Genomic DNA, 27,695 nt, shown 5'->3' with positions numbered 1-27,695 from the left:
GCAGTATCTCAGTTCTTATCCACTTCCTTCTTGTCTGCCATCCTCCGTAGACTAGTGGTCAGTTCACTACAGGGCAGAGGCTAAATCCGGTTCAATGACTGTGGAAAGCATGTGTATTTCACCTTTCTGTGTCCATAAATTGTTTTATTTGGAACACAGCCGCTCCAGTTTGTTTACTATGGCCTGCAAATCCTAAATTACTTATTATCTGGCCCTTTATCGAAAAAGTTTGCTGACCCTAAATCCTGGAAAACTTCTTGACCCCTGGGTGATCATAATAGCATCCCCTATTTTTATGTAGTCCTTTAGTGTTTTAACAGCCTCTGTGGATATAGACACGATGTTTTCTGAACCAAAGCTCTCTGAGGTGGTGTCATGAAAGGCAAAACTTCAAAGATACAGACTTGTGAAGAGCTTTCCAGGAGGAACATATATGCAAAGACGGTGAGGAAAGTGAGAGGTTGCCTTGTGGAAGAACGGAAAGGAGGCAGCAGAAGGGCCGTATAGGAGATACAGTTATTGATGTTTCACAGATGAGGGGAGTTATGCTTGAAGACATTAGATATTTTATGCAAGAACGCAGAGCTGGTAAGGGGTAAAGTTGGGTTATAAACTCATCAAGCTAGCTTTCTTAACCATTATCATACAATCAAATTATAAACTTTGAAGATGACACTATTTATCTTTGAAATATTTTGGTATCTCCCATAGCATCTAGCACAGTATAGTTATTGATCCTGGAACAGGCATTTGAGGTCTGCTGTTTCTATCATACCCAGCCACCTGGATTGCTTCTACCCACATGGCCAACACAGAAAAATACTTGATCTCTGAAGCTTGTTGTTATTCCAATTTCTTCTTGATTGCCCTTCCAAGTTGGCAGTCTAGAGTTGGCACTACTATCACTATTGTTTTATCTTCCAATATTCAAATTTAGGTAACTACATGTTTTAAACCACAACTGTGTGTTTTGAGCCTACCCTGAGGTCTCTGTTTGTAGGAGCCAGTCATAATCAACAAAAATTCTGTATATTTCTTATCCTCACTTCCAATTCTGTGTGTGTGCGTGTGCATGTGTGAGTTGTTTGTGTGCTCAGTCATGTCTGACTCTTGCTACTCCCATGGAATGTAGCCCACCAGGCTCCTCTGTCCATGGGATTTACCAGGCCAACAATACTGGAGTGGGTTGCCATTCTCTTCTTCTGCAGGGGATCTTCCCAACCCAGGGATTGAACCTGCGTCTCTTGCGCCTCTTGCCTGTATCCAAACTCCAAGAAGTCAGTTCCTATTTCCAAGCACTGGTCTCACAAATTTTCACTGTGGGAGAGTGAAAAAATCCAGCAAAATGCCAATCTGAGTGTTTCCAAGTGGTCTGCTCCTTAGTCTGTCCCACAAATATTCTTTTTTATCTGGAAAAACAACTTTCAAATGTAATGATGTACAGTGAATCAATCCAAACATAATCCTACCTTGTGGTCTTATATAAGGGGGAAAAAAAGTCTAATTTGAAATTTTAAAAAAATCTCATCAATGGAAAGTAGAAATCCAGACTTCTTTGCCCAGATTTTCTAAATTTACATGTAAGAAGGAATAAAAAAAGAAGATGTCTGTGCTGAAACATATGGCTATTGGAACAACAGCTGCCATCTTCATGCGTGTCTGCAGCACTTTTGTGGCTTTTGTGGAAAAGAAGTTGCTGTCCTTCTCATCTATCTCTTTCCTAAATTACTTTCTCCTTCAACAGCTATTAATATATACTCCCTGCATGTGGACATACATATTTATCATAAGGTAAATACTGGGTTTTCTCACAGGAATATTTTCTCTCAAAAGAAAAAAAAAAAAAAAAAAAGAGTTGATATTCAGCTTCCAATCTCCCTTTCCTACTCTTTTTCTCATATCCTGAACCAAGATGTTTTGTGTTAACCATTAAGATATTTTTTTTTTCCTCTGAGTTCCCCCAAAGCCCTTTGTGAGTAAACTGGGAACCCCTGGAGATCCAGGGGTTAGGACTCAATGCTCTCACTGCCAAGGACCCAGGTTTGATCCCTGGAACTAAACTCCCATAAAAGGAGCACAGTGTGGCAAAAAAAAAAAAAAAAGAAGAAGCCTTTTGTAAGTAAACTGAGGTGATGTGTGTTGATTCAATGGCTGGGTGAGCTGGGGAATTGAGAAATTGAGTCACCGCTGTAGAAGGTCTGCAGTTGGCAGGCAAACTGTACAGTGAAGGGAAAACTCTGAATTTCTGACTCACCGATCCATGCCTGCTGCCAGCCAAGCAGACAGAAAAGATAATCCAAGGCTGTAAAAATTGCACTCTTTGGCTTTATCTCGAGGTGTTGTCAAGAGAGTTTCCACACAGAAAGTTATTAATTTCATATTGCTGCACTTAGAAGCTTATTTCCCCACAGAATAGCAGTAATACTTTCCATGTGCAATACTTTTTATGTGAACTGCTGGTTCTGAATCATCCATCCTGAGAGAGAAAAGAAAGATTATGGACAAGTAAGAACACAGCTCATGTCTGTTTCCCTACCCCAGTTGGACAGGGAGGCCTGGTGTGCTGTGGTTCATGGGGTCGCAGAGTCGGACACGACTGAGCGACTGAACTGAACCCCAATTTGAACAAAAATCTCCACGATATAGTCTTCTGTCTTTCACCTGAGACCTGTCCAAGGCAGTACTGAGCTCAATGAGTAACCAAGAAGGGTTTGTTAAATTTTAAACAAAGTCTCACTGGTCTAATATCTCATTTCAGGCCTTGAATATCTCCAGTTAATCTTTTCAGGGCTCCAGCTGGACAATGCATTGCCATTTCTACTGACTTACTATTTCTTTTAATTCTCACTACATCACTATGAGTTTCCTTAAGGGCAAAGGTATTGTCTTGCTATTGCAAATAAAGAAATTATTCACTGATAATTACTACTGCTTGTGGAGCACCTCCTGGGTTTTGGACCTTTTCATACATCATCTCTGATGTATGAAACATCAACAATCATCAACATTCATAGCTAGATCAGATCAGATCAGATCAGTCGCTCAGTCGTGTCCGACTCTTTGCGACCCCATGAATCGCAGCACACCAGGCCTCCCTGTCCATCACCAACTCCCGGAATTCACCCAGACTCACATCCATCGAGTCAGTGATGCCATCCAGCCATCTGATCCTCTGTCGTCCCCTTCTCCTCCTGCCCACAATCCCTCCCAACATCAGAGACTTTTCCAATGAGTCAACTCTTCACATGAGGTGGCCAAAGTACTGGAGTTTCAGCTTTAGCATCATTCCTTCCAAAGAAATCCCAGGGCTGATCTCCTTCAGAATGGACTGGTTGGATCTCCTTGCAGTCCAAGGGACTCTCAAGAGTCTTCTCCAGCACCACAGTTCAAAAGCATCAATTCTTCAGCGCTCAGCCTTCTTCACAGTCCAACTCTCACATCCATACATGACCACAGGAAAAACCATAGCCTTGACTAGACGGACCTTTGTTGGCAAAGTAATGTCTCTGCTTTTGAATATGCTATGTAAGTTGGTCATAACTTTCCTTCCAAGGTGTAAGCGTCTTTTAATTTCATGGCGGCAGTCACCATCTGCAGTGATTTTGGAGCCCAGAAAAATAAAGTCTGACACTGTTTCCACTGTTTCCCCATCTATTTCCCATGAAGTGATGGGACCAGATGCCATGATCTTCATTTTCTGAATGTTGAGCTTTAAGCCAACTTTTTCACTCTCCACTTTCACTTTCATCAAGAGGCTTTTGAGTTCCTCTTCACTTTCTGCCATAAGGGTGCTGTCATCTGCATATCTGAGGTTATTGATATTTCTCCCAGCAATCTTGATTCCAGCTTGTGCTTCTTCCAGTCCAGCGTTTCTCATGATGTACTCTGCATATAAGTTAAATAAACAGGGTGACAATACATAGCCTTGACGTACTCCTTTTCCTATTTGGAACCAGTCTGTTGTTCCATGTCCAGTTTTAACTGTTGCTGCCTGACCTGCATATAAATTTCTCAAGAAGCAGATCAGGCGGTCTGGTATTCTCATCTCTTTCAGAATTTCCCACAGTTTATTGTGATCCACACAGTCAAAGGCTTTGGCATAGTCAATAAAGCAGAAATAGATGTTTTTCTGGAACTCTCTTGCTTTTTCCATGATCCAGCGGATGTTGGCAATTTGATCTCTGCTTCCTCTGCCTTTTCTAAAACCAACTTGAACATCAGGAAGTTCATGGTTCACGTATTGCTGAAGCCTGGCTTGGAGAATTTTGAGCATTACTTTACTAGCATGTGAGATGAGTGCAATTGTGCGGTAGTTTGAGCGCTCTTTGGCATTGCCTTTCTTTGGGATTGGAATGAAAATGGACTTTTCCAGTCCTGTGGCCACTGCTGAGTTTTCCAAATTTGCTGGCATATTGAGTGCAGCACTTTCACAGCATCATCTTCCAGGATTTGAAATAGCTTACCTGGAATTCCATCACCTCCACTAGCTTTGTTCGTAGTGACGCTTTCTAAGGCCCACTTGACTTCACATTCCAGGATGTCTGGCTCTAGGTCAGTGATCACACCATGGCGATTATCAGGGTCGTGAAGATCTTTTTTGTACAGTTCTTCTGTGTATTCTTGCCACCTCTTCTTAATATCTTCTGCTTCTGTTAGGTCCATAACCCTCAGCAAATGAAGAGATTTAAGAAATGTACATCACTTGCTCAGCTAAGGTGTTGTGGAACCAAAATGCAAACTGAGGTCTGTCTGACAACTAAACTTGAGCACTGCTCTGTGTGTGGAGGGAAATACAGGACCCAGAAGAACCTTGGAGTCTTCACAATGAGATAGAGAGGGTAGGAAACACATATTCAAGACATATTTTTAAATATAAAAATCTCAAGTTGTGTTGGCCTATATTAAACAATGCCAAGAGTTGGGGAAGAGAAGTGTGTAACCAGGTGTGATAATAAGGTAAGGATTGAGGAGAAAGGTTTTTGAATGAGAATAAGGAATGAGAATAAGGATTAGTCATGATGGGAAGAGGGAAAGGCATAGCAAGTCATGAATATGCTAATACAAAAGCTTAGGAACAGGAGTACACAAAATAATAGTAATATGGGCTAATAAATATTTGGGGCTTTGTGACAAGTTTTCTGTCACAGCTACTCCACTTTGCCATTGTATCATGAACACAGTCATACACAATACTGGACAAATTGGTGTGGCTACATTCCAATAAAGCTTTGTTGACGGACATCGAAATTTGAATTTCTTATTATTTTCACATGAAATACAAGATATTCTTCTTTTGCTTTTTTTTCAACTATTTAAAAATGTAAAACCTATTCTTAATGCAAGTCATACAAAAGCAGGTGGTGGACTGGATTTAACAATCAGGCAGTTGTCCAATCCCTAGCTTACAGTAGAACAAAAAAAAGTTTCTGTGTTAAGAACTTGAGTAGGAAGTTTAAATCACAGAGTAATGCAGAAGACCTAATGGGGAAGAAAGGGAAAGAGTGAAGAGGATGGGAATTTATAAAAAGCTTTTAAAAAATAAATGTCTTATGCAAAAAAGTAAGTCAGAAGAAAAGGGTTAGTCAAGTAGGAATCTAACATGAGATATACTCCTGATTCCTTAGTTTACCTTCCGGCCACTAGAATGCAACTGGTTGATTCATTCAACAAATATTAATTTAGCACTAATATGGGCAACTACTGAGGCTTTCTGCCTAGAACTTGAAACTATAAAAGAATAGTTTTTAATTTATTCTCTAAAATGATATTAAGAAATGCTGCTGCTGCTGCTTCTAAGTCGTTTCAATCGTGTCCTACTCTGCGCGACCCCACAGACAGCAGCCCACTAGACTCCTCTGTCCCTGGGATTCTCCAGACAAGAATACCTAAGTGGGTTGCCATTTCCTTCTCCAATACCTGAAAGTGAAAAGTGAAAGTGAAGGTGCTCAGTCGTGTCCAACTCTTAGCAACCCCATGGACCCGTAGCCTACCAGGCTTCTCCATCCCTGGGATTCTCCAGGCAAGAATACTGGCATGGGTTGCCATTTCCTTTTCCATAAGAAATGCTAAGAGTGGTTATTTACTTATTTTAGTTAACAGCTAATAAGTTTTGGTATGTTCTGGCTTTATTTTCGTTCATCTCTAAGGATTTTCTAATTTCTCTTGTGATTTCTTGGACTCATTGGTTACTTAGAAATGTGTGGTTTAATTCCTTATAATTGTGCATTTCCCAAATTTCTTTCTGTTATTGATTGCTGATTTCACTCCACTGTAGTTGAAGAATATACTTTACCTTATTTCTGTCCTTTTAAATGTATTGAGATTTGCTTAATGCTGTGGCACATGGTCTATCCTGGAGAATGTTCCATGTTTATTTGAATGTATATTCTGCTGGTGGTGGGGGGAGTGTTCTACAGGTGTCAGGTCTAGTTGGCTTACAGTTAATTCAGACCCTCTATTTCCATGTTAATCTTCTGCCTAGTTGTTCTAGCTATTATTAGAAGTGGATTACTGAAGTTTTCAAATATTATTGCTGAATTGTCTCTCTTTTCACTTGTGTCAGTTTTGCTTCGTATATTTTAGTGCCTTATTGTTAGGTACATAAATATTTACAGTATTCACTTATTTTTTACAGTCTTGATCTAAAAAGGATTTAAGTGGTTATGGTATAGCAAGAACTCATAGATTAGAGTAGATGAGAAAGAAAAAGCAAGACAAGAGTAGCAACATGAAATAGAGTTTGCCTTCTTGTTCTCTGATGTCTCTGTGTGAACAGAGCCTGATGCATAGTAGGCCCTTGTAGGATTGAAATAACATCAAGAACGAGGATGTCCCAAAAATGAAGTAATACACATTTTATAGGTGAACCATTAATTTGGCATCCAATTATAGTGAAGATTTCATTGGTTATACAATTGATAGTAAACCTGAGCTAAACAAACAAAAGATATTGAAACCAATGGAAAAATTCTCCCAAGAGCCTTCACTAATATTTAATTACAAAGATGCTAAACTGGTCTACCCCTCTGTCCTGAACAGAATATATGCTTTAAGTTTGGGGAATCCTCCCTGCTATGAATGATGCTACAGCTGGTCCATGTATTTACTGTCATACTCGACTGTGCAAATTGTGCACTGCCCCACTTCAGGAATGGCCATCCCATTGTATTCTATGCAATTGACACCCTCACCCTGCATTTGGGCAATATACAGTCTGTGCAACCATAGGAGGTGACCCCACAAAATCTTTGAGTGATCCCTCCCCTGACAAATGGCTCACAATTTATTTAGGGGCATTGTGGGTGGCAAAGGAATGAGGAACAGCAAAGCGTCCACAAGGAAATCAAGTGACTGATCCTCATCTTACAGTGTACCAATGAATTGCATGAACTAGTTCCTTGAAGAAGAGAATAAGGTGATTAGGGAAATGCTTAAATCTCTAACCCTCAGGCTGATTGGGAGGGTAAGAAAAGGGCTTCTCACATTCCCCAGGCTAGTTGTTTCCTTACTGTGTTTAGGGAGTATCATAAGAAACACCATTACACAAGGGGAATACTAAAGCTCATATTTATGCCTGTGGTGTGTCAGGGGAGAAACAGTGTGTGCTAATTATGACAAAAAAGAGAAGCGACCTGCGGCGGCGGGGGACGGGGGGTGGCCCTCTGGAAGACACTGATGTTGGTTTAAACTCAGCAGCAGCTTGTGGGCGTGCATGCTGGTTCCTATAGGTCTTGAGGAAACTTCCCAGGCAATTTAGAGCAGGCCTCAGGCAAAGTACAAGAGGGAATCTCTAGTTCTAAATTAGATTACGTACAGACCTGGGAATAATACCTTGGTTTTTAAGCAGTGTTGACATCCTGGCCAAATTATTCAGGAACTCCTCTCTAACATTATTCCTGTGTGGCTCTCGCCCACACCACCACATCTTCAGTAACAAAAGCCATAGAACAAAGACAAGCCACCTTGTATGCCAAATTCCTTGCCTTGTGTCAGCAGTGCTCCAATAGGATGGTGGTACTAGGTGGGAAGATACGCTGGGAATACAGCCTTTCCGGAATTGATGATGACAAAATAGGTCACAAAACCTCAGATTTTGATTTTAAATGGTCTAACTGGCTGTCTACAGGTGGTGGAACAGAAGCTGTGCTGTTGACTCTCGAAACACCAAATATTCTCTTACCTAGTCTTTGCTTTACTTGTTAAGCCAATGTCATTCCACTGGCAAATATGGTCAGTATACTCATCTGTAGGCCATCCAAAATACTAGCTTAAGTTCCCACTGCTGTTTGTCACCATAAAAAGTCTTCAGGCACACTTTTTATTGTCCACTGGGCTAACAAAACTCCCTGTGACGTCACTGTTCACATGAACATTGCTTTAATAACATTTACTGAGTATTGATTTTATGCTAGGGAGTATGTCAAGCATTTACATTTATTATCTTTTTTTTCCCTTCCTGACCTTCAACGTGGGATAGCTCCTCTAGGCCCTCTTGTGCCCGCGCAGCCACCGCTCCTTGGACATGGGGTTGGTCCTCCCGGCCTCCGCCCCTGGCCTTGGGCGTGGGGTTAGTTCTCCCAGCCGCTGCCCCTGGCCTCGGGCGTGGGGGCGTTGAGGGTCAGGAAGGGCAGCGGTGAGGAGATACCCCTCGTCCAAGGTAAGAGAAACCCAAGTAAGATGGTAGGTGTTGTAAGAGAGCATCAGAGGGCAGACACATTGAAACCACACTCACAGAAAACTAGTCAATCTAATCACACTAAGACCACAGCCTTGTCTAACTCAATGAAACTAAGCCATGCCCATGGGGCAACCCAGGACAGGCGGGTCATGGTGGAGAGATCTGACAGAATGTGGTCCACTGGAGAAGGGAATGGCAAACCACTTCAGTATTCTTGCCTTGAGAACCCCATGAACAGTATGAAAAGGCAAAATGATACGATACTGAAAGAGGAACTCCCCAGGTCAGTAGGTGCCCAATATGCTACTGGAAATCAGTGGAGAAATAACTCCAGAAAGAATGAAGGGATGGAGCCAAAGCAAAAACAATACCCAGCTGTGGATGTGACTGGTGATAGAAGCAAGGTCTGATGCTGTAAAGAGCAATATTGCATAGGAACCTGGAATGTCAGGTCCATGAATCAAGGCAAATTGGAAGTGGTCAAACAAGAGATGGCAAGAGTGAATGTCGACATTCTAGGAATCAGCGAACTCAAATGGCCTGGAATGGGTGAACTTAACTCAGATGACCATTATATCTACTACTGCAGGTAGGAATCCCTCAGAAGAAATGGAGTAGCCATCATGGTCAACAAAAGAGTCCGAAATGCAGTACTTGGATGCAATCTCAAAAACGACAGAATGATCTCTGTTCATCTCCAAGGCAAACCATTCAATATCACAGTAATCCAAGTCTATGCCCCAACCAGTAATGCTGAAGAAGCTGAAGTTGAGCGGTTCTATGAAGACCTACAAGATCTTTTAGAACTAACACCCAAAAAAGATGTCCTTTTCATTTTAGGGAACTGGAATGCAAAAGTAGGAAGTCAAGAAACACCTGGAGTAACAGGCAAATTTGGCCTTGGAATACGGAATGAAGCAGGGCAAAGACTAATAGAGTTTTGCCAAGACAATGTACTGGTCATAGCAAACACCCTCTTCCAATAACACAAGAGAAGACTCTACACATGGACATCACCAGATGGTCAACACCGAAATCAGATGGATTATATTCTTTGCAGCCAAAGATGGAAAAGCTCTATACAGTCAACAAAAACAAGACTGGGAGCTGACTGTGGCTCAGATCATGAACTCCTTATTGCCAAATTCAGACTGAAATTGAAAAAAGTAGGGAAAACCACTAGACCATTCAGATATGACCTAAATCAAATCCCTTATGATTATATAGTGGAAGTGAAAAATAGATTTAAGGGCCTAGATCTGATAGATAGAGTGCCTGATGAACTATGGACTGAGGTTCGTGACATTGTATAGGAGACAGGGATCAAGACCATCCCCATGGAAAAGAAATGCAAAAAAGCAAAATGGCTGTCTGGGGAGGCCTTACAAATAGCTGTGAAAAGAAGAGAAGTGAAAAGCAAAGGAGAAAAGGAAAGATATAAGCATCTGAATGCAGAGTTCCAAAGAATAGCAAGAAGAGAAAAGAAAGCCTTCCTCAGCGATCAATGCAAAGAAATAGAGGAAAACAACAGAATGGGAAAGACTAGAGATCTCTTCAAGAAAATTAGAGATACCAAGGGAACATTTCATGCAAAGATGGGCTCGATAAAGGACAGAAATGGTATGGACCTAACAGAAGCAGAAGATATTAAGAAGAGGTGGCAAGAATACACAGAAGAACTGTACAAAAAAGATCTTCATGACCCAGATAATCACGATAGTGTGATCACTGACCTAGAGCCAGACATCCTGGAATGTGAAGTCAAGTGGGCCTTAGAAAGCATCACTACGAACAAAGCTAGTGGAGGTGATGGAATTCCAGTTGAGCTATTTCAAATCCTGAAAGATGATGCTGTGAAAGTGCTGCACTCAATATGCCAACAAATTTGGAAAACTCAGCAGTGGCCACAGGACTGGAAAAGGTCAGTTCATTCCAATCCCAAAGAAAGGCAATGCCAAAGAATGCTCAAACTGCCACACAATTGCACTCATCTCACATGCTAGTAAAGTAATGCTCAAAATTCTCCAAGCCAGGCTTCAGCAATACGTGAACCGTGAACTTCCTGATGTTCAAGCTGGTTTTAGAAAAGGCAGAGGAACCAGAGATCAAATTGCCAACATCCGCTGGATCATGGAAAAAGCAAGAGAGTTCCAGAAAAACATCTATTTCTACTTTATTGACTATGCCAAAGCCTTTGACTGTGTGGATCACAATAAACTGTGGAAAATTCTGAAAGAGATGGGAATAGCAGACCACCTGACCTGCCTCTTGAGAAATCTGTATGCAGGTCAGGAAGCAACAGTTAGAACTGGACATGGAACAACACACTGGTTCCAAATAGGAAAAGGAGTACGTCAAGGCTATGTATTGTCACCCTGCTTATTTAACTTATATGCAGAGTACATCATGAGAAACGCTGGACTGGAAGAAACACAAGCTGGAATCAAGATTGCCGGGAGAAATATCAATAACCTCAGATATGCAGATGACAGCACCCTTATGGCAGAAAGTGAAGAGGAACTCAAAAGCCTCTTGATGAAAGTGAAAGTGGAGAGTGAAAAAGTTGGCTTAAAGCTCAACATTCAGAAAACGAAGATCATGGCATCTGGTCCCATCACTTCATGGGAAATAGATGGGGAAACAGTGGAAACAGGGTCAGACTTTATTTTTTGGGCTCCAAAATCACTGCAGATGGTGATTGCAGCCATGAAATTAAAAGACGCTTACTCCTTGGAAGGAAAGTTATGACCAACCTAGATAGCATATTCAAAAGCAGAGACATTACTTTGCCAACAAAGGTCCGTCTAGTCAAGGCTATGGTTTTTCCTGTGGTCATGTATGGATGTGAGAGTTGGACTGTGAAGAAGGCTGAACACCGAAGAATTGATGCTTTTGAACTGTGGTGCTGGAGAAGACTCTTGAGAGTCCCTTGGACTGCAAGGAGATCCAACCAGTCCATTCTGAAGATCAGCCCTGGGATTTCTTTGGAAGGAATGATGCTAAAGCTGAAACTCCAGTACTTTGGCCACCTCATGTGAAGAGCTGACTCATTGGAAAAGACTCTGATGCTGGGAGGGATTGTGGGCAGGAGGAGAAGGGGTCGACAGAGGATGAGATGGCTGGATGGCATCACCGACTGGATGGACGTGAGTCTGGGTGAATTCCGGGAGTTGGTGATGGACAGGGAGGCCTGGTGTGCTGCGATTCATGGGGTCGCTAAGGGTCAGACACGACTGAGCGACTGAACTGAACTGAACTGAACTGATTTTTTTTTCCACCTACAGTAAATACATGAGGTAGAGTCTATATCCATCTTTTCTATGGATGAGGGAACAAGTTGCCTGAAAATTATCTTGCCTGTGTGTGTGTCATAGAAGACTGGGGCTAAAAGGACTTTAGAAATCATTTGACTTGATGCTTCACTTTATAGATGAGGAAAGTGAGTTCAGAGAGGTTAAGTCCCATGCCCATAATCACACAGCCTGGAAGTGGCAGAGCTGATACCCGATACAAGATTCCTTCCATGTTGGAACTATACTATCTACCATTTGGGGTTAATACACATCACCTTGGCCTCTCTGTGAGTCTGAGGCCCAGTCTTTTGTGATTTGAGAATTTGTGCCATCTCCAAGTGTGCTGTCATCATGCAACCAAATATGATTCAAAACAAGGCTGGGGGCGGGTGGGGGTGGGGGGCGTTTTGTTCTCTCTGTGCATCAGATTGATGATGAAGTCAAACTTCATGACTCAGAATACGCAGAAGCTCTCCAGCCCTTAACAACTTTCCCCACAGGAAAACTGCCAGGTGCTTGGTTACCTTTTGAGTTCTTTGTGGGTGGCAGAGAACGCCTCTAAAAATAGATTCGTCCTCAACTCTCCCAGAAGAGGCTTGCAGCCTAAAAATGTCACTCCCTTTTCCCTTCCAAACACAGACATCACTACCCCAGGTATAGCCTTTCCTTACTAACCCAGCAGCTGCCTAAACAGAAGCCTGCCTCCCACCTGGAGTCTAGATTTCCCTTATTGGGGAAGGGACAAAAATGTCTTGAAAGCAGGAGGAAACAACCTTTCACATGAATTTTGGCAAAAACTGCTCTTCTAAAACAGACAGATTTCAAGGAAAAAGGTGTGGGTCTCTGGCTTAGTCTTTTACCTCCTGAAGATCAACTAAAAGGGAAAATGTATGTAAAAGTGCTTTGTGAAGGCAATGGCACCCCACTCCAGTACTCTTGCCTGGAAAATGCCATGGACGGGGGAGCCTGGTGGGCTGTAGTCCATGGGGTCGCTAAGATTTCAGGCACGACTGAGTGACTTCACTTTCACTTTTCACTTTCATGCATTGGAGAAGGAAATGGCAACCCACTCCAGTGTTCTTGCCTGGAGAATCCCAGGGACAGAGGAGCCTAGTGGGCTGCCGTCTATGGGGTTGCACAGAGTCAGACACGACTGAAGTGACTTAGCAGCAGCAGCAGTAGCAGCAACCTGCAAATACCAGGGACTATCATGGGCCCCTGCCTGTGTTCCCCGCAACTTCAGATCTGCAGTGAGTGGAAGAAATGACTTCTCTAGCGATACCTCTGGTGAGACAGATTTTCCAGCCACAGAGACCCAGGGAGTTTCCCTGGCCTGTGCTTTCGATGGCTAACTCCTTGTGTGCTGAGATGAGATTAAGACCAATCATTGCAAAAAAGCAGTCCTGAGGCTGGCTGATGCCAGCTAAAACAGGGTGCAGGCGGCCGGAAGGAGTAAGAATGAATTTCAACCAACCAGCAGAACTGAGGAGACAGGGAGAGAACCTTGCTCAGCTGTGGGCAGACCTCCCAACTGAGTCTCTGCTGCTGCGTTAACCTGGAACTGGTCTTAATACAAAGACGTGTTTGCTAGCTTCTTGCCAGAAGCATGTGATGCTTGAGCTCCATGGAACACCTTGTCATGTTAGAGCTGTTTTTGGTTCTTTTATTTTATTCATGTATTCATTTATTCAGTAAATAGGTTGTTAATTCTTACTTCATGGGCAGCTTTCTCTGTTTCAACAAACCCTTTCATTTCCTGCCCACACACAAAGCCCACATGCAGTGGGTATAGTTGAAGGTAAACAGGTTTTGTTTAAATAAAAAAGTAAAGATGTGCTCTGACCAGCACACCCAGTCCATGCCACCTTCCTGGCCCCCACACCATACACTAGAGGTCACTTGGGGGTATTTTCTGTGTTTGGGAACCACTCAGCTCCTGGAAAGCACAGGTTTCAGAATGCCATCATACTCTATTTTTTTTTTACAGCATCATTACAGTATTTGTTGGGCACTCTTGTACATAGCTCCATGGGAGATTCTGCAGGAATATAAAAGCAATAACAACAGCAGCAACACAAAGATATATCACCAAGAACAAGAAGTGTAGGGATTTCCCTGGCAGTCTAGTGGTTAAGACTTCGTCTTCCAATGCAAGGGGCATGGATTTGATCCCTGGTCAGGGAGCTAAGATCCCACATGCCTTGCGACCAAAAACCGAAACATAAAACAGAAGCAGTATGGTAGCAAAAGTCAAAACTTAAAAAAAACAAGAAGTTTAAGATATGGCTCCCTGAGCTTTAGGTACTTAGAATGGGATACTCAAAGGTAGACGAAATGCAGTGACTCATGCCACCGTCTGCAGGCCCAGACAGTTAGTGACAATCAATTCCATCACTCCCACCAAGGTAAACACAACTCAGAATCCTCAACACAGTGCTCTGAAGATACAACCCATCCACCTCCTTTTTCCACCCCTGTGTTTCTGATCAAGTTCAACAAGAGTTCAGGAGAGGAAGAAATGATGGTATGTGCTAGAATGGTTGGGAAAGATACCACAGGGGAGGGAAATTTTAGCTGTACCCTGAAGGACTGATCCAATTTGAACAGACTGAGTAAAAGAAAAGAGAGAGGAAGGCTATATGCTGTATTGAAGTTCTTTGCATTTTTTAAAAATGTAGTCAAATCTGTGTCTCCTTAAAAAAAAAAAAAAAAAAAAACAACTTCTTGCTTTAATTTAGGAAGATCTTTCTCACCCCCAAGATCATGAATACACTCACCTATATTTTCTTCCAGTACCTTCATGGTTTTCTTTTTAACATAGACCTATCTGATCTAGTTTAATTTACCTGGGAACAAGGAATACGGTAGAAATTCAGTTATTGTTGTTGGTGATTTTTAAATGGCAAGCTAAATCTCATACCATTTTTTTGAATAATCATTTAAAAATTCTCCTTGAGACTTCCCTGGCAGTTCAATGGTTAAGACTTCCAACTCAGGGGGCGCAGGTACCATCCCTGGTCAGGGAGCTAGATCCCAGGTGTTCCATGGTGTGGCCGAAAAATAAATAAAATTTGGGAAAAAAATGTTTTAAAACATCTCCTTTATACAAAATGCCATTATATACATACACTTATTTCTGAACCCCTGGTTCTTTTTTCAGTCATCTATTCAAATGCTTATTGTTAATCCTGCGTTTCAGAAAACTCAGTTCACAAACTCAGCACACAAATTAGATAAACTAAGGAGATAGGATTCTTCAAGCTATAGATAGCAAGCTACCCTAATTATCCCTGAAATGATTCAATTTTTCAAAAGCTTAAATGTATACATCCCTTTTAAATGTAACAGCTTTATTAACATCCAACGCGCATACCATACACTTCATCCATTTAATATGTACAATTCAATGATTCTAAGGATATTTGCAGCATGAAACAATTTTACAACATTCTCAGATCTCTAGTCCTGTGCAACCATTATCTATTTGCTGTCTCTACGGATTTGCCTATTCTGGATATTTCATTACAAATGTAACCATACAAATGGAATCATACAGTAAAAGGCCCTTTATGTCTGGCATCTTTCACTTAGCATGTTTTCAAAGTTTATCCATATTTTAGCATATATTTCTACTTAGGTTTTTTAAATTGATATATTTATATAACATGAAGTTAACTTTTTAAAATGTACATTTCGTACCCTCACTATGTTCTGCAACCATCACAACTATCTAGTTCCAGAACATTTTCACCACCCCAAAAGGAAACCCTGTACTTAGTAAACAGTCACTCCTCACTTCTCCCCCACCCCTCACAGCCTCCAGCAAACACTGATCAACTTTCCATCTCTATGGATCTGCCTAGTCTGGACATTTCATATAAATAGATCATAAATGTGACCTTTTGTGACTGGCTTCTTTCACTAAGCATGTTTTCAAAGTTCACTCATATCATAGCATGTGTATCCTTACTTCATCTCTTACTGTTAGTGAATATTCCATGGCATGGACATAACACAGTTGGTTTATCCATTCATCTGTTGATAGACATTTTGATCATCTTCACTTTTTGGCTATTAGGAATAATGTTGCTAAGGGATTCCCTGGTAGCTCAAAGGGTAAAGAGTCTGCCTGCAATGCGGAAGGCCCAGATTCGATCCCTGGGTTAGGAAGATGACCTGGAGAAGGAAATGGCAACCCACTCCAATATTCTTGACTGGAAAATCCCATGGATGGAGGAGCCTGGCAGGTTACATACAGTCCATGGGGTCACAAAGAGTCAGACACGACTAAGTGACTTCACTTTCATTTTTTGTGTGTGAACTCTGCACTTCTTTTAAAAGGGGCATTATCTTCTGTATAAAGTCCTATTAAAGTGAAAGTGAAAGTCGCTCAGTCATGTTTGACTCCTTGTGACCCCATGGACTATACAATCCATGGAATTCTCCAGGCCAGAATCCTGGAGTGGGTAACCTTTCCCTTCTCAGGGAGATCTTCCCAACCCAGGGATCAAACCCAGGTCTCCTGCATTGCAGGCAAATTCTTTACCAGCTGAGCCACCGGGGAAGCCCAAGAATACTGGAGTGGGGAGCCTATCCTTTCTCCAGCAGATCTTCCCCACCCAGGAATCAAACTAGGATCTCCTGCATTGCAGGCGGACTCTTTACCAACTGAGCTATCAGGGAAGCCATATAAAGCCCTATACTTTCTTGTCATACTAATCCCATGCACCATCTTTTCAGGATATCAAAAAATTTATTTCCCCTGAGCCTTGTTTCTTTCCTTTGGCTTTCAGGTTCCCTGACTAGGGATCAAACCCAGGCACACTGCATGGAGGTGCAGAGGCCTAACCACTAAACCACCAGGGAATTCCCTAGCCTCATTTCTTTAAAGCCAAATATAATTTCATTAGCAGAGGCCTTGATCTTGTCAGTCTATGCTAATCTGAACCACCAGTAAGCAAAGGAGATTTAAGAAATTAATTAAGAAAACTGCAGTCTGGTGAAGGACATGGCTAGGTGGATTCAAAAGGATATGGTGATAAAGATGGGGATGATGCTGAAGTACAGTGTACAGACTTACTAACACTACTGCTTTTAAGTTCTTTTCTTTGCAGGAACAGGACCCAGGTACCTTCATTCACTTATTTATGTACTAGAGATTCAAATTTTAAACTAGCTTAAACATTCAATAGGTTTTGCCCATTAAACCTGCTATGAGCAGGATTGCCATAGAAAGTTTCGGGGAAAGAAATCAAACAAGCAAAACAAAGGTAGACACAGTTTATTAACAGAACCACTCTTCCGTTAGACTCTTAAGTGCGTAAAAACAAGGGCTGCATCTTTGTGGTGGGAGCACTATAAATGTACTATATTTGTTAAGAGATAAATGTACTATATTTGTTAAGAGATAAATGTACATTTATGAGCACCATAAATGTACTATATTTGTTAAGAGAAAGAATGAGAGAAGGTGCATCTAGAAATAAGATTTCTAGCCTTTGTCCCATTCACTTACTCCCATCATGCTGTTTATGCTCCCCTGGAGACCCTGGCTTCACCCAACTCTAAGGGACAAATCATGGTCTCTCCAAGGCAGGCGAGATGCAGGATTATCTCTAGCATTTTCGGGAAGGGATGGGGCACCCATAGTAGAAAATCAAGCAACCCTGCTGACTCATATCTTTCAACTGCCAATTTTGAAAGGAGAGGGATTTTGTTGTTGTTGTTGTTATCCTTTGCTGTTTGTACCGAGAAACAAAAATAAAAGCAAACAGGAGTTTAAATACTAAATCAAATCGACTTGACAAAATCCCAAAGGTGCCTCTGGAGGTGAACAGACCTAGCCTTGTAAGCTCCCAAACCTCCTCCCAGGGCTGCCTGACCCCTCGGTGCTGGCTAATTGTAGCTCTGGGAGAAGCAGGATAAACAGACCACTCAGTGCTGCTATATTAAGCAGCACTAAGTCCAGTTAGTCAGTGCTGGCAGCAGGCAGCGCAAGAAGCACCTTCATGGTCCAGACAGCTGTGTACTCCACCAGACACACTGAAGAAAAGCTGCAGCAAAGTCCAAAAAGTCCCTTTCAGGAAATGCCTCTTTGCCCTTAGTGAAACCTTGGCAGTCTTGCCAGGCCAGAGGTGACATGTTGACCTGGAAGTGCCTGAAAAATCCCACAGTACCTCAAGTTGAAGCAGCAGTCACGCTGCATCAGTGGCTGGCTCCCTTGCATTACTGGCAATCAGTTCAGATGTCACCTCTTCAGAGGGGGCTACTCTGGTGCCTTACACATACCTGGAGACCCTAGAGATGAAATCGCTGGCTCAGCCCACACAGCACTCTAGTTGGATCTCCTTCCTGATCAAAGAAGCTCACTAAAGATGAGGGGTATGGCAGGGCCACTATCTGAAAGGGGGGTGTTGGCCCTTTTGATTAGTTGGTATTCAGGTTTTCTCTGGCTTTAGCTCCTATTGGCGTGAAACAATGGTGATTTTCACCCTGTCCTAAAACAAACAGAGCTGTGACTTGTGTTTCCCAGTGTTCACTACTAATTTCATGCACCATCGGGTTTCGTGTTCTCTCATGTTTCCATTAAATCTAGATTCTCCCCCTGGGATGTTGGCACATTGTGCGGGGCACATTGTGGTGAGCACATCGTGATGGGCTGGCATGCTGGGTGTTGGGAAGAGGCTAGAACTAACTTCAGGAGAACTTGTCCCTCAGCGACATCCACCCATGAAATCTGCCCTCCTGACTCCCACCCTCACCCCCAGGGCAGCCATGGCTCACCAATCACAGCCAAGCCGGACACAGCCTCTAAGTTCTCCCCCATAAGATTAGGGCAGCCACCACCACTGAACTTAACTGGCACTTTTTGGCTGTCCTGCCTGATTTATTACAATAATTGGAAAAGAAATAAATAAATCTGTTCCCCAAACTGCATTCAGTTACACTGCTTCTCAGATTGTGTTCATTTGGATTGTTTTATGAATTTTCCCATTCTTTTAATGAAAGTGTTAGTCCCTCAGTCATGTCCGACTCTTTGTGACCCCATGGATTGTAGCCCATCAGGCTCCTCTGTCCATGAGATTCTCCAGGCAAGAATACTGGAGTGGGTTGCCATGCCCTCCTCCAGGGGCTTTTTCCAACCCAGGGATCAAACCCAGGTCTCCCAAATTGCAGGCAGATTCTTTACCATCTGAGCGACCAGGGAAGGAGGAAGGACATCTGTCTGGAGAGATTTTTTAAAAATAAGTTTGAATATTTTTTAAGCATGGACAAGTGCAGAGGAGAAAACATTTAATGACCCCTATTCTCACTGTCTAGATCACTCCTGTTGATATTAGCTAATTATTATAATATTAGACTAGTAATACATGTATAAGGTTCAAGATTATAAATATTAAAGTATAAAATAATACAAAAGTATGAAAATATAAAATATAGAATAACAAGTGATAACTTCTGTTCAGCTTTTCTAATGGTAACAACTATTCAGTTCAGTTCAGTCGCTCAGTCGTGTCCAACTCTTTGCAACCCCATGAATCCCAACACGCCAGGCCTCCCTGTCCATCACCAACTCCTGGAGTTCACTCAGACTCACGTCCATCGAGTCAGTGATGCCATCCAGCCATCTCATCCTCTGTCGTCCCCTTCTCCTCCTGCCCTCAATCCCTCCCAGCATCAGAGTCTTTTCCATTGAGTCAACTCTTCGCATGAGGTGGCCAAAGTATTGGAGTTTCAGCTTAGTATCATTCCTTCCAAAGAAATCCCAGGGCTGATCTCCTTCAGAATGGACTGGTTGGATCTCCTTGCAGTCCAAGGGACTCTCAAGAGTCTTCTCCAACACCACAGTTCAAAAGCATCAATTCTTCGGCGCTCAGCCTTCTTCACAGTCCAAAGCATCATTACAAACAAAGCTAGTGGTAACAACTATTAGCTATTAATAATTTTTATGAGTCCTTTCAGAAAAAGTATCTGTATGTATACACACATTTTTTTTAATTTACCAAAAAAAGGGAGAGAAATAATGCTCTATGTTATGTTCTGCACCTTTTTTTTTTTCCCTTCTTACTAAATAATACATCTTGGCATTCTTTCCTGATTCACCCCATTCGTTTTGCATATGGTTTTCCAACATATGGACATGTCATAATTTAATCAGTACCCTATTAATGGCAAAACATCTTTTAATGACTTCAGTGGGCCTCTTGGCAGTTGATAAAGCTATTCAGCAAAAAGAAAGGAGGGACGCTTATTTCATTCATTCACTCAAACTATAGATCCAAAGATTATTTCAGCCTGGTCCAAAACATCTGGCAGATACAACTACAAAGCAAAGCATCAGCAGAACTGGGGGTGGGGGAATGGTATGAAAAAAACCATCTGTAATGCACCAGAGTGAAGATGACTTGCAAAGATCACAAGCAGGAAACGGTGACAATCCTAGAAGACTCAGCCACCTGACGGGGCCAGGTGGGGTCACTCTGGGTGACATCAATGCAGCACTGCTTCACACAGACTTCTGACTAACATGTCTCAGAAGTCTCTGGCACTGAAAATGCTTTATTTTATTCATAATGAGTTATTCATGACAACTGCTGAGTCTACCGAGCCAGCTGTGCTTTCCTATCACCAAGGTGCCTTGATAGTATGGCAATCTATCTATTATCTATCTATCTACAGTTTTTAAATTCTCCAGGCAAAGAGACTTTTGCTTTGTCCAATTCTAATTCTGCCAGGGAGGTATTTGGGATTCTGCCAGTGATTTGGGGTGGTTGGTTCAGGTAAAATTGAAACTAACCTTATTTTACCACTTGCTAACTGTGTGTCCTGGGGCATGTCACCTAACTATCCTAAGCCTATGAAATGGAGATAATAATACCCAACCCATCAGTTCAGTTCAGTTCAGTTACTCAGTCGTGTCCGACTCTTTGCAACCCCATGGACTGCAGCACACCAGGCTTCCCTGTCCATCACCAACTCCCGGAGCTTTCTCAAACTTATATCCATCGAATCAGTGATGCCATCCAACCATCCCATCCTCTGTTGTCCTCTTCTCCTCCTGCCTTCAGTCTTTCCCAGCATCAGGGTCTTTTCCAATGAGCTAGTTCTTCACATCAGGTGGCCAAAGTATTGGAGCTTCAGCTTCAGTCCTTCCAATGAATATTCAGGACTGATTTCCTTTAGGATGGACTGGTTTGATCTCCTTGCAGTCCAAGGGACTCTCAAGAGTCTTCTCCAACACCACAGTTCAAAAGAATCAATTCTTCGGCACTCAGCATTCTTTATGGTCCAACTCTCACATCCTCACATGACTACTAGAAAAACCATAGCTTTGACTAGAGGTTGTTGGAATGATCAACTGGGATGATTTATATCTATAGGAAAACACATGGTCTGCTCCCACTCATGTATTTAAACACACATCTAATATGTGAATCTGCAAAGAGAGATGTCTGGGAAGATGTTTACCAAAATGCTAATCTTGGTTTCTTCTGGGGTTGAGATTTCTTTTTCTTTCTTTTTAACATTTATTTATTTGGTTGCACCAGATTTTAGCTGCGGCATGTGGGATCTTTAGTAGCAGCATGTGGGATCTAGTTCCCTGACCAGAGATCAAACCCCAGCACCCCACATTGGGAGTGTGGAGTCTTAGCCACTTGACCAACAGGGAAGTCCTGGGATGGGATTTCTTAAGATTTTTTTCCCCTTATTTTTCTCCATACTGTTTGGGCCGCTTTGTTTTGGGGATTTAAGGGGCTTTTTTGGTGTGTGTTACTTTGTTTTTTACAACGATTAAGAATATTTATTAAAAAACATATCTCATAAAATGAGATAATGCATTTAAAAATCACATACAGTAAGTGCTTCTGCTGCTGCTGCTAAGTCACTTTAGTCGTGTCTGACTCTGTGTGACCCCATAGACGGCAACGCACCAGGCTCCCCCGTCTCTGGGATTCTCCAGGCAAGAACACTGGAGTGGGTTGCCATTTCCTTCTCCAATGCGTGAAAGTGAAGTCACTCAGTCATGTCCGACTCTTCGAGACCCCATGGACTGCAGCCTACCAGGCTCCTCCGTCCATGGGATTCTCCAGGCGAGAGTACTGGAGTGGGGTGCCGTCGCCTTCTCCGACAGTAAGTGCTTAATCAATGATAAATGTTTTACTGTGAAAATCTATCTTGAAAAGATAGCTTTTTCAATTCCAGAAAAATCACAATTTAACTATATTTAAATCTCAGAAAGCCTAATTTTTAGGAAATTAGGAATTAGTCAGTGCTGGGTTTAAATCTTAGTTCTATGTCTGTTTTTCCTCCTTTCAATCTTTTTAGATGATATATCTTAAGCAAAACACTTTGCCACTTATAACCTTGGTTTCTCCATCTGTGAAATAAAATGCTTTTCCCCTAATCCAATCACCCAAAATTCTACACAAACTTCAGAACATTTTGTGTTTCCATTTACCTTGAACACACAGAATACCTAGAGTAAGTGTGACTGTCACTCTTCAGAGCCTATAATAATAGAACCTTGCCATGCCAACACAGCTAATTCACTACATAATATCTACTTCCCTTTCTGTTTACCAATAGAACTTGGATTTTATCCAGGGCAGCAATGCGCCCAGTTAAAAATGCTCACCTCAGACTTCACTGGTGGTCTAGTGGTTGAGATTCCATCTGCCAATGCAAGGGACATGGGTTCAATCCCTGGTCCAGGAATATTCCACATGCTGTGGGAACTACGGCAAAGCACCACTACTACTGAAACCTGTGTGCCCTAGAGCCCGTGCTCTGCAACAAGAGAAGCAACCTCAATGAGAAGCCCATGCATGGCAACTAGAGAGTAGCCCCCACTCATTGAAACCAGAGAAAGCCTGTGCACAGCAATGAAGACCCAGCACAGCCAAAAAAACTCACTTCTCAGATTTCCTTGCAGTTAGGGGTAGCCATGTGACCCAGTTTGACCGAAGAGATATAAGCAGTACTCTTATGTTTCTTGTATATTACAAGGAACTTCTAAGAAAATTTGCATATACCTGATCAAAAGGGAGATACTCATCTGATATACATTCTCTGCCCTTGAATATTCCCTCTGTTCCCACCTAAAGCATGGAAATGACATTTAGAGGAGCAGTAGCCATCTTTCCAGCTACAAGAGCCACACATTAAGAATGATAGAGCCAGAAAGCAGAAAAAACCAGATCCTTGCTGACTTCATAGAGATGCTGTCCTAACCCTGGACCTCATACTCTAAATTTCATGTTGCATTAGAAAAACAAATCTTTAGTGGGTTAGGCCACCATTGTTGGGATTTAGGTATATGCAACCAAATGTAGTCTCAAGTAAATATACTATCTTATGGGGTTACTATGAGAAGTCAGACAAGATACTGTTTGTCAAGTACTCAGCCCAGTGCCTGAAACATGGGCATAACTTAATATTATTTGACAAGTTCCAATCTTCTTCCTAAAGAGAGGGAACTGGAAATCTTTCAGAGAGCATGAATTCATAACAGAAAGCTAAGAACTTTATTTGTTCATCTGTAAAGTTCTTAGTGGGCTTCCCTGGTGGCTCAGTGGTAAAGAATCCACCTGCCAAGCAGGAGATGAAAGTTCAGTCTCTGGGTTGGGAATATCCCCTGGAGAAGGAAACGGCAACCGACTCCCATCTTCTTGTCTGAGAAATCCCATGGAGAGAGGAGCCTGGCGTCGCAAAAGAGACAGATATGTTAGCGACTAAAACAAAGCTCTTAGAATGATGCCTGGCACATAAGAAGCACTTTATAAATATTTGATCAAAAAATACAATCCTAAAAAATGATTACTGAACGCCTGCAATGTACCAGGCACTGTTCTAGACACTTGGAAATACAGACATGAAGACAACGTTCCTGCTGTTAAGGTATCTTCATTTTAGAAGGAGCAGCAGGAGAGGAACAATATAGAAGAAATGGTCATGAAAATAAAGAGGATGATGTGCTAGAGTTACCAGATCTCCTCAGGTGGCGTATACAGGGAAGGCCTCTTGCAGGTGGTGACCTTGAAAGTAAAATCTGATGTGTAAGGAGCCAACTCTTTGGAGATCTGGGAGGGGTGGGATGGGAAACATTGCTGATAGAGGGAGGTTTATCAAAAGAAAGCTCTGAGGTAGTTAGTTATGAGTCTGGCACTATGGAGAAAAAGTCAAATGAACTTATCTATGAAACAGATTCAGGCTCACATAGAGAACAGACAAGTGGCTGCGAAGGAGAGAGGGAGGGATGGAGCTGCAGACTGGTTATTAGCAGATACAAACTATTATACATAGAATGGGTAGACAACAAGATCTTACTGTATGGTACAGGGAATTATATTCAATATCCTGGGATAAACCATAACAGAAAAATAACATTAAGAAAAAAATGTACATATGTATAACTGACCCACTCTGCTGTAGAGCAGTAATTAACATAACACTGTAAATCAACTACATTGCAATAAAAAACAATAAAATTAAATTTTAAGAAAAAGTAGATTGAAGTATAACTTATTCAGATTCTTTTGGTAGTCAGAAGCCTACTGAGTTAGGAGGAGTGAAAAAAGTTGACATTTATGCTAAGAATCCAGGATGACAGGACCCAAGGATGAACATCCAGCTGGACCAAATCTGTACTGCATCCAGAGACTTAAACACTAGTAGGACTCCTCATGCTTCATCTACCTCTCTAACATGGACATGTGTTTCGTTCTTATCTTCCTCCTGGAAGATCAGCTCCATCTGCTCTTCTGAACCATAGGGCAGAAAACCATGACCACTCATGTTAGATGGTATAGCTCCAATCACGAGCTCCTAGTCCAGCTTCCCAGGGAAGCTCACTGATTGACAGACTTGAGTCAGGTCCAGAAACAGCACCAGGGCTTCTAGGAGGCCACTGAACTGAGGTCAAGACAAAGGTAGTCACTTGGAAAAAGGGGAATCACTGTGAGCCAGGGACAAACCCAAGAGGCGTCTGCCTAACCTGTAGAGCAGCAGTGCCCAAGACAAATACAGTATCAGACACAAAGGTAAACCACACAGGCTATGTAACATTTTCTAGCAGACACATTAAAGAAGTACAAAGAAGCGGATGAGATTAATTTAAATAATATAATGACTTAATCCAACACACCCCAAATATGATTACTTTAACATACATAATACAAAGATATTTACATTCTTTTTAACATACTAAGTCTTTGAATCCAGGGCCTATTTTACAATTGAGGCACGTCTCAATTCACATCAGCCACAAGTGCTAAACAGCCACACCTGGCTGGTGGCTAGCACAGTGGACATGCAGGTCCAGATTTCTTGGCTGAGATCTGGTGGATGCTGCTACCCATGTCCATCCGGCAGGCCCAAGGCTATAATGATCAAGCACAATCTTCTCTTGCCTTCTGTGGTTGTCATGATTGCGTGTCTGCTCTTGAACTCAGATAAATGTGCAGGATTAATCATCACTGGCTTTTAGAGTGCACACAGCACAAGCACATTTTGCTGCCAAGTTGCAATTACAGAGTTCTTTCTCTGATGGATTCAGAGTTAATGTCTTTGCACTTCCTTTATTCCAGAAATGAAATTAAAGCCACTCAAACACACACACATAAAAGGCCCACAGCAACCTGCAGCTCCATCAGCAAATTGTTCAGCCTTGGTAGGAAGGTCATTAGATGGGTTTTAGATAGAACCCATAAAGCATTAGGAAAACAGATAAATGTCAAAATACTGGTTGCTCAGCTATACTTCAGCTCAGCCTACCCAAAGATAATAAATGTATCTCTCCAAAGGGGGTCTGCTTTCTCTTCGCTTTGCTGTATCTAGGTACTATAATAACCCTTTTTCATTACATACACGTCTCCCCCAAGTGTTAGGCAACACATATGTAAATAGGTCAGGTCTGTTTCATGTCACTTTGATAGGTTGGTTTCTCTTCTATCTGCAGATTTTTCAGGTGCATTTTGTTGAAAAGACCGGATGTGACTGATTTAGAAGTCTTTTATTTCTCTGTCTGGAGGCAATTTGTAATGGTGGCCTCATAATTTGGTAGCTACTACACATCAAGCTGACATGAACTTGGGCAAACTTCGGGAGATGGTGAGGGACAGGAAGGCCTGGTATGGTGCAGTCCACGGTGTTGCAAAGAGCTGGACATGACTGAGCAACTGAGAAACAACAATACATCGAGCACTTATCATACACCAGGCAACATGCTAAATGCTTACACGCACGATGTCGTTTAATTTTTGCAATGTCACCATACCTATGTAATATTATTAACACACCCCCACTTTCCAGCGAAGGAAAGTGAGGTTTGTGAAAGGCTAAGCATGTTATTTGAAGTGATATGGGTACAAAGTAACACAGCCAAGATTTGAACCCAAGTTACCTGACTCCAAGGCTGTAGCTGTTGATGTCTGAGCGTGAATTTGGCATGGTTTTTGAGATAGAAGTCCATCAGGTCTTGCTTTCAATGGCAAGCACTTTTTACCAAAAGGCATCTTTGAAGCAGGGTATTCAAGAAGAGAGGACAATTGGAATGGGGTCACCAGTGGACAGGCTTGAAGGTAGCAAAAGGAAACTCCTCTTCTGTGGGAAAAATAAAGACAGATGTGCCAATGCCTTTGAGTGCATTGGGAGAGTGCAGTTCACCAATTCTGGCAAAGAAGAATTGAACTCCAAGCCTCCTCCAGGGTAAACCAGCTCTGACCTTACTCCCTACAGCCTCAAGCAAAGCCACATGGCTCCCAGAGATGTAAAGATAATGGCTCTGCCAGGCCTCCCAGAAGACCAATTTGGATTAACTAGTTAATGGTTATACACTAGTTTGAATAGGTGAAGGGCCCAATAAAATCTCTACTCAGGCCTTTTTAGCACAGTACTGAGCCCCTGTTGATGACAAATATTAAAGTCAGATTAAGCTCTCTTTAGTTTATGGCTTAAATTGAACCATTTGGAAGTACTAGGCCAGACAAGCAAAACACAGTTGGCTGTTTAATGCCCACATTAAACAGCCAACTCAACTCTGAGAGACAACACCAGTAATGTTCTCAGATTTTGAATTTTTTAAAATTTATTTATTTATGGCTGTGCTGGGTCTTGTTGCTGCTCAGACTTCTCAAGTTGCAGCAAGTTGGCGGCTGCTCTTTGTTGTGGTACACAGGCGTCTCGTTGAGGTGGTTTCTCTTGTTGCAGATCATGGGCTTTAAGGCGTGTGGGCTTCAGTAGTTGCAGTTCCCAGGCTCTAGAGCACAGGCTCAATAATTGTGGTGAGTGGGCTTAGTTGTTCTTTGGCATGAGGGATCTTCCAGGTTCAACGATCTCTTGCATTGGCAGGCATATTCTTCACCACTGAGCCACCAGGGAAGCTCAGATCCTGAATTTAATCTTGGTAATTTTCAGTGGAGGGCAGGCAGCAGATCAACATCTGTCTGATAACTAAATACAAAGATTTGATGTTTATTCAAGCACCTACAATGTGCCACACAATGGATTACATCTCTCTGATCAATATTTTGCCTGGACACTGGGAATGCTGCCACATCAGTCTGAACATGGATTTCTCCAACAGTATGTGCAAAACGAGCAGTAAAGCAAACCAGCAAACTATCAATCTTGCTTGAGAGCGAACTATCAATTTCATAGAGCAAAAGAGAAACCGAAAATCCAACAATTGCTCTCTTGAAAGGATGACCCTGGAAGATGGAAATCTT

General features: G+C 42.1%; 1 long non-coding RNA gene across 1 annotated transcript in view; it reads right to left on the bottom strand.

The window, feature by feature from the left end:
- Positions 1 to 17,237: 17,237 nt before the first annotated feature.
- LOC133251408 (uncharacterized) overlaps positions 17,238 to 27,695 on the bottom strand; it is a 56,288-nt gene continuing 45,830 nt past the window's right edge. The window contains exon 3 of the long non-coding RNA XR_009737599.1: positions 17,238 to 27,420. This is a non-coding gene — a long non-coding RNA (uncharacterized LOC133251408). The remainder of the gene's footprint in view (positions 27,421 to 27,695) is intronic.

The sequence above is a fragment of the Bos javanicus genome, chromosome 7 (assembly GCF_032452875.1).
Source record: "Bos javanicus breed banteng chromosome 7, ARS-OSU_banteng_1.0, whole genome shotgun sequence".
In the NCBI taxonomy this organism is placed as follows: domain Eukaryota; kingdom Metazoa; phylum Chordata; class Mammalia; order Artiodactyla; family Bovidae; genus Bos; species Bos javanicus.
This window is presented reverse-complemented; position numbering and strand designations above follow the sequence as displayed.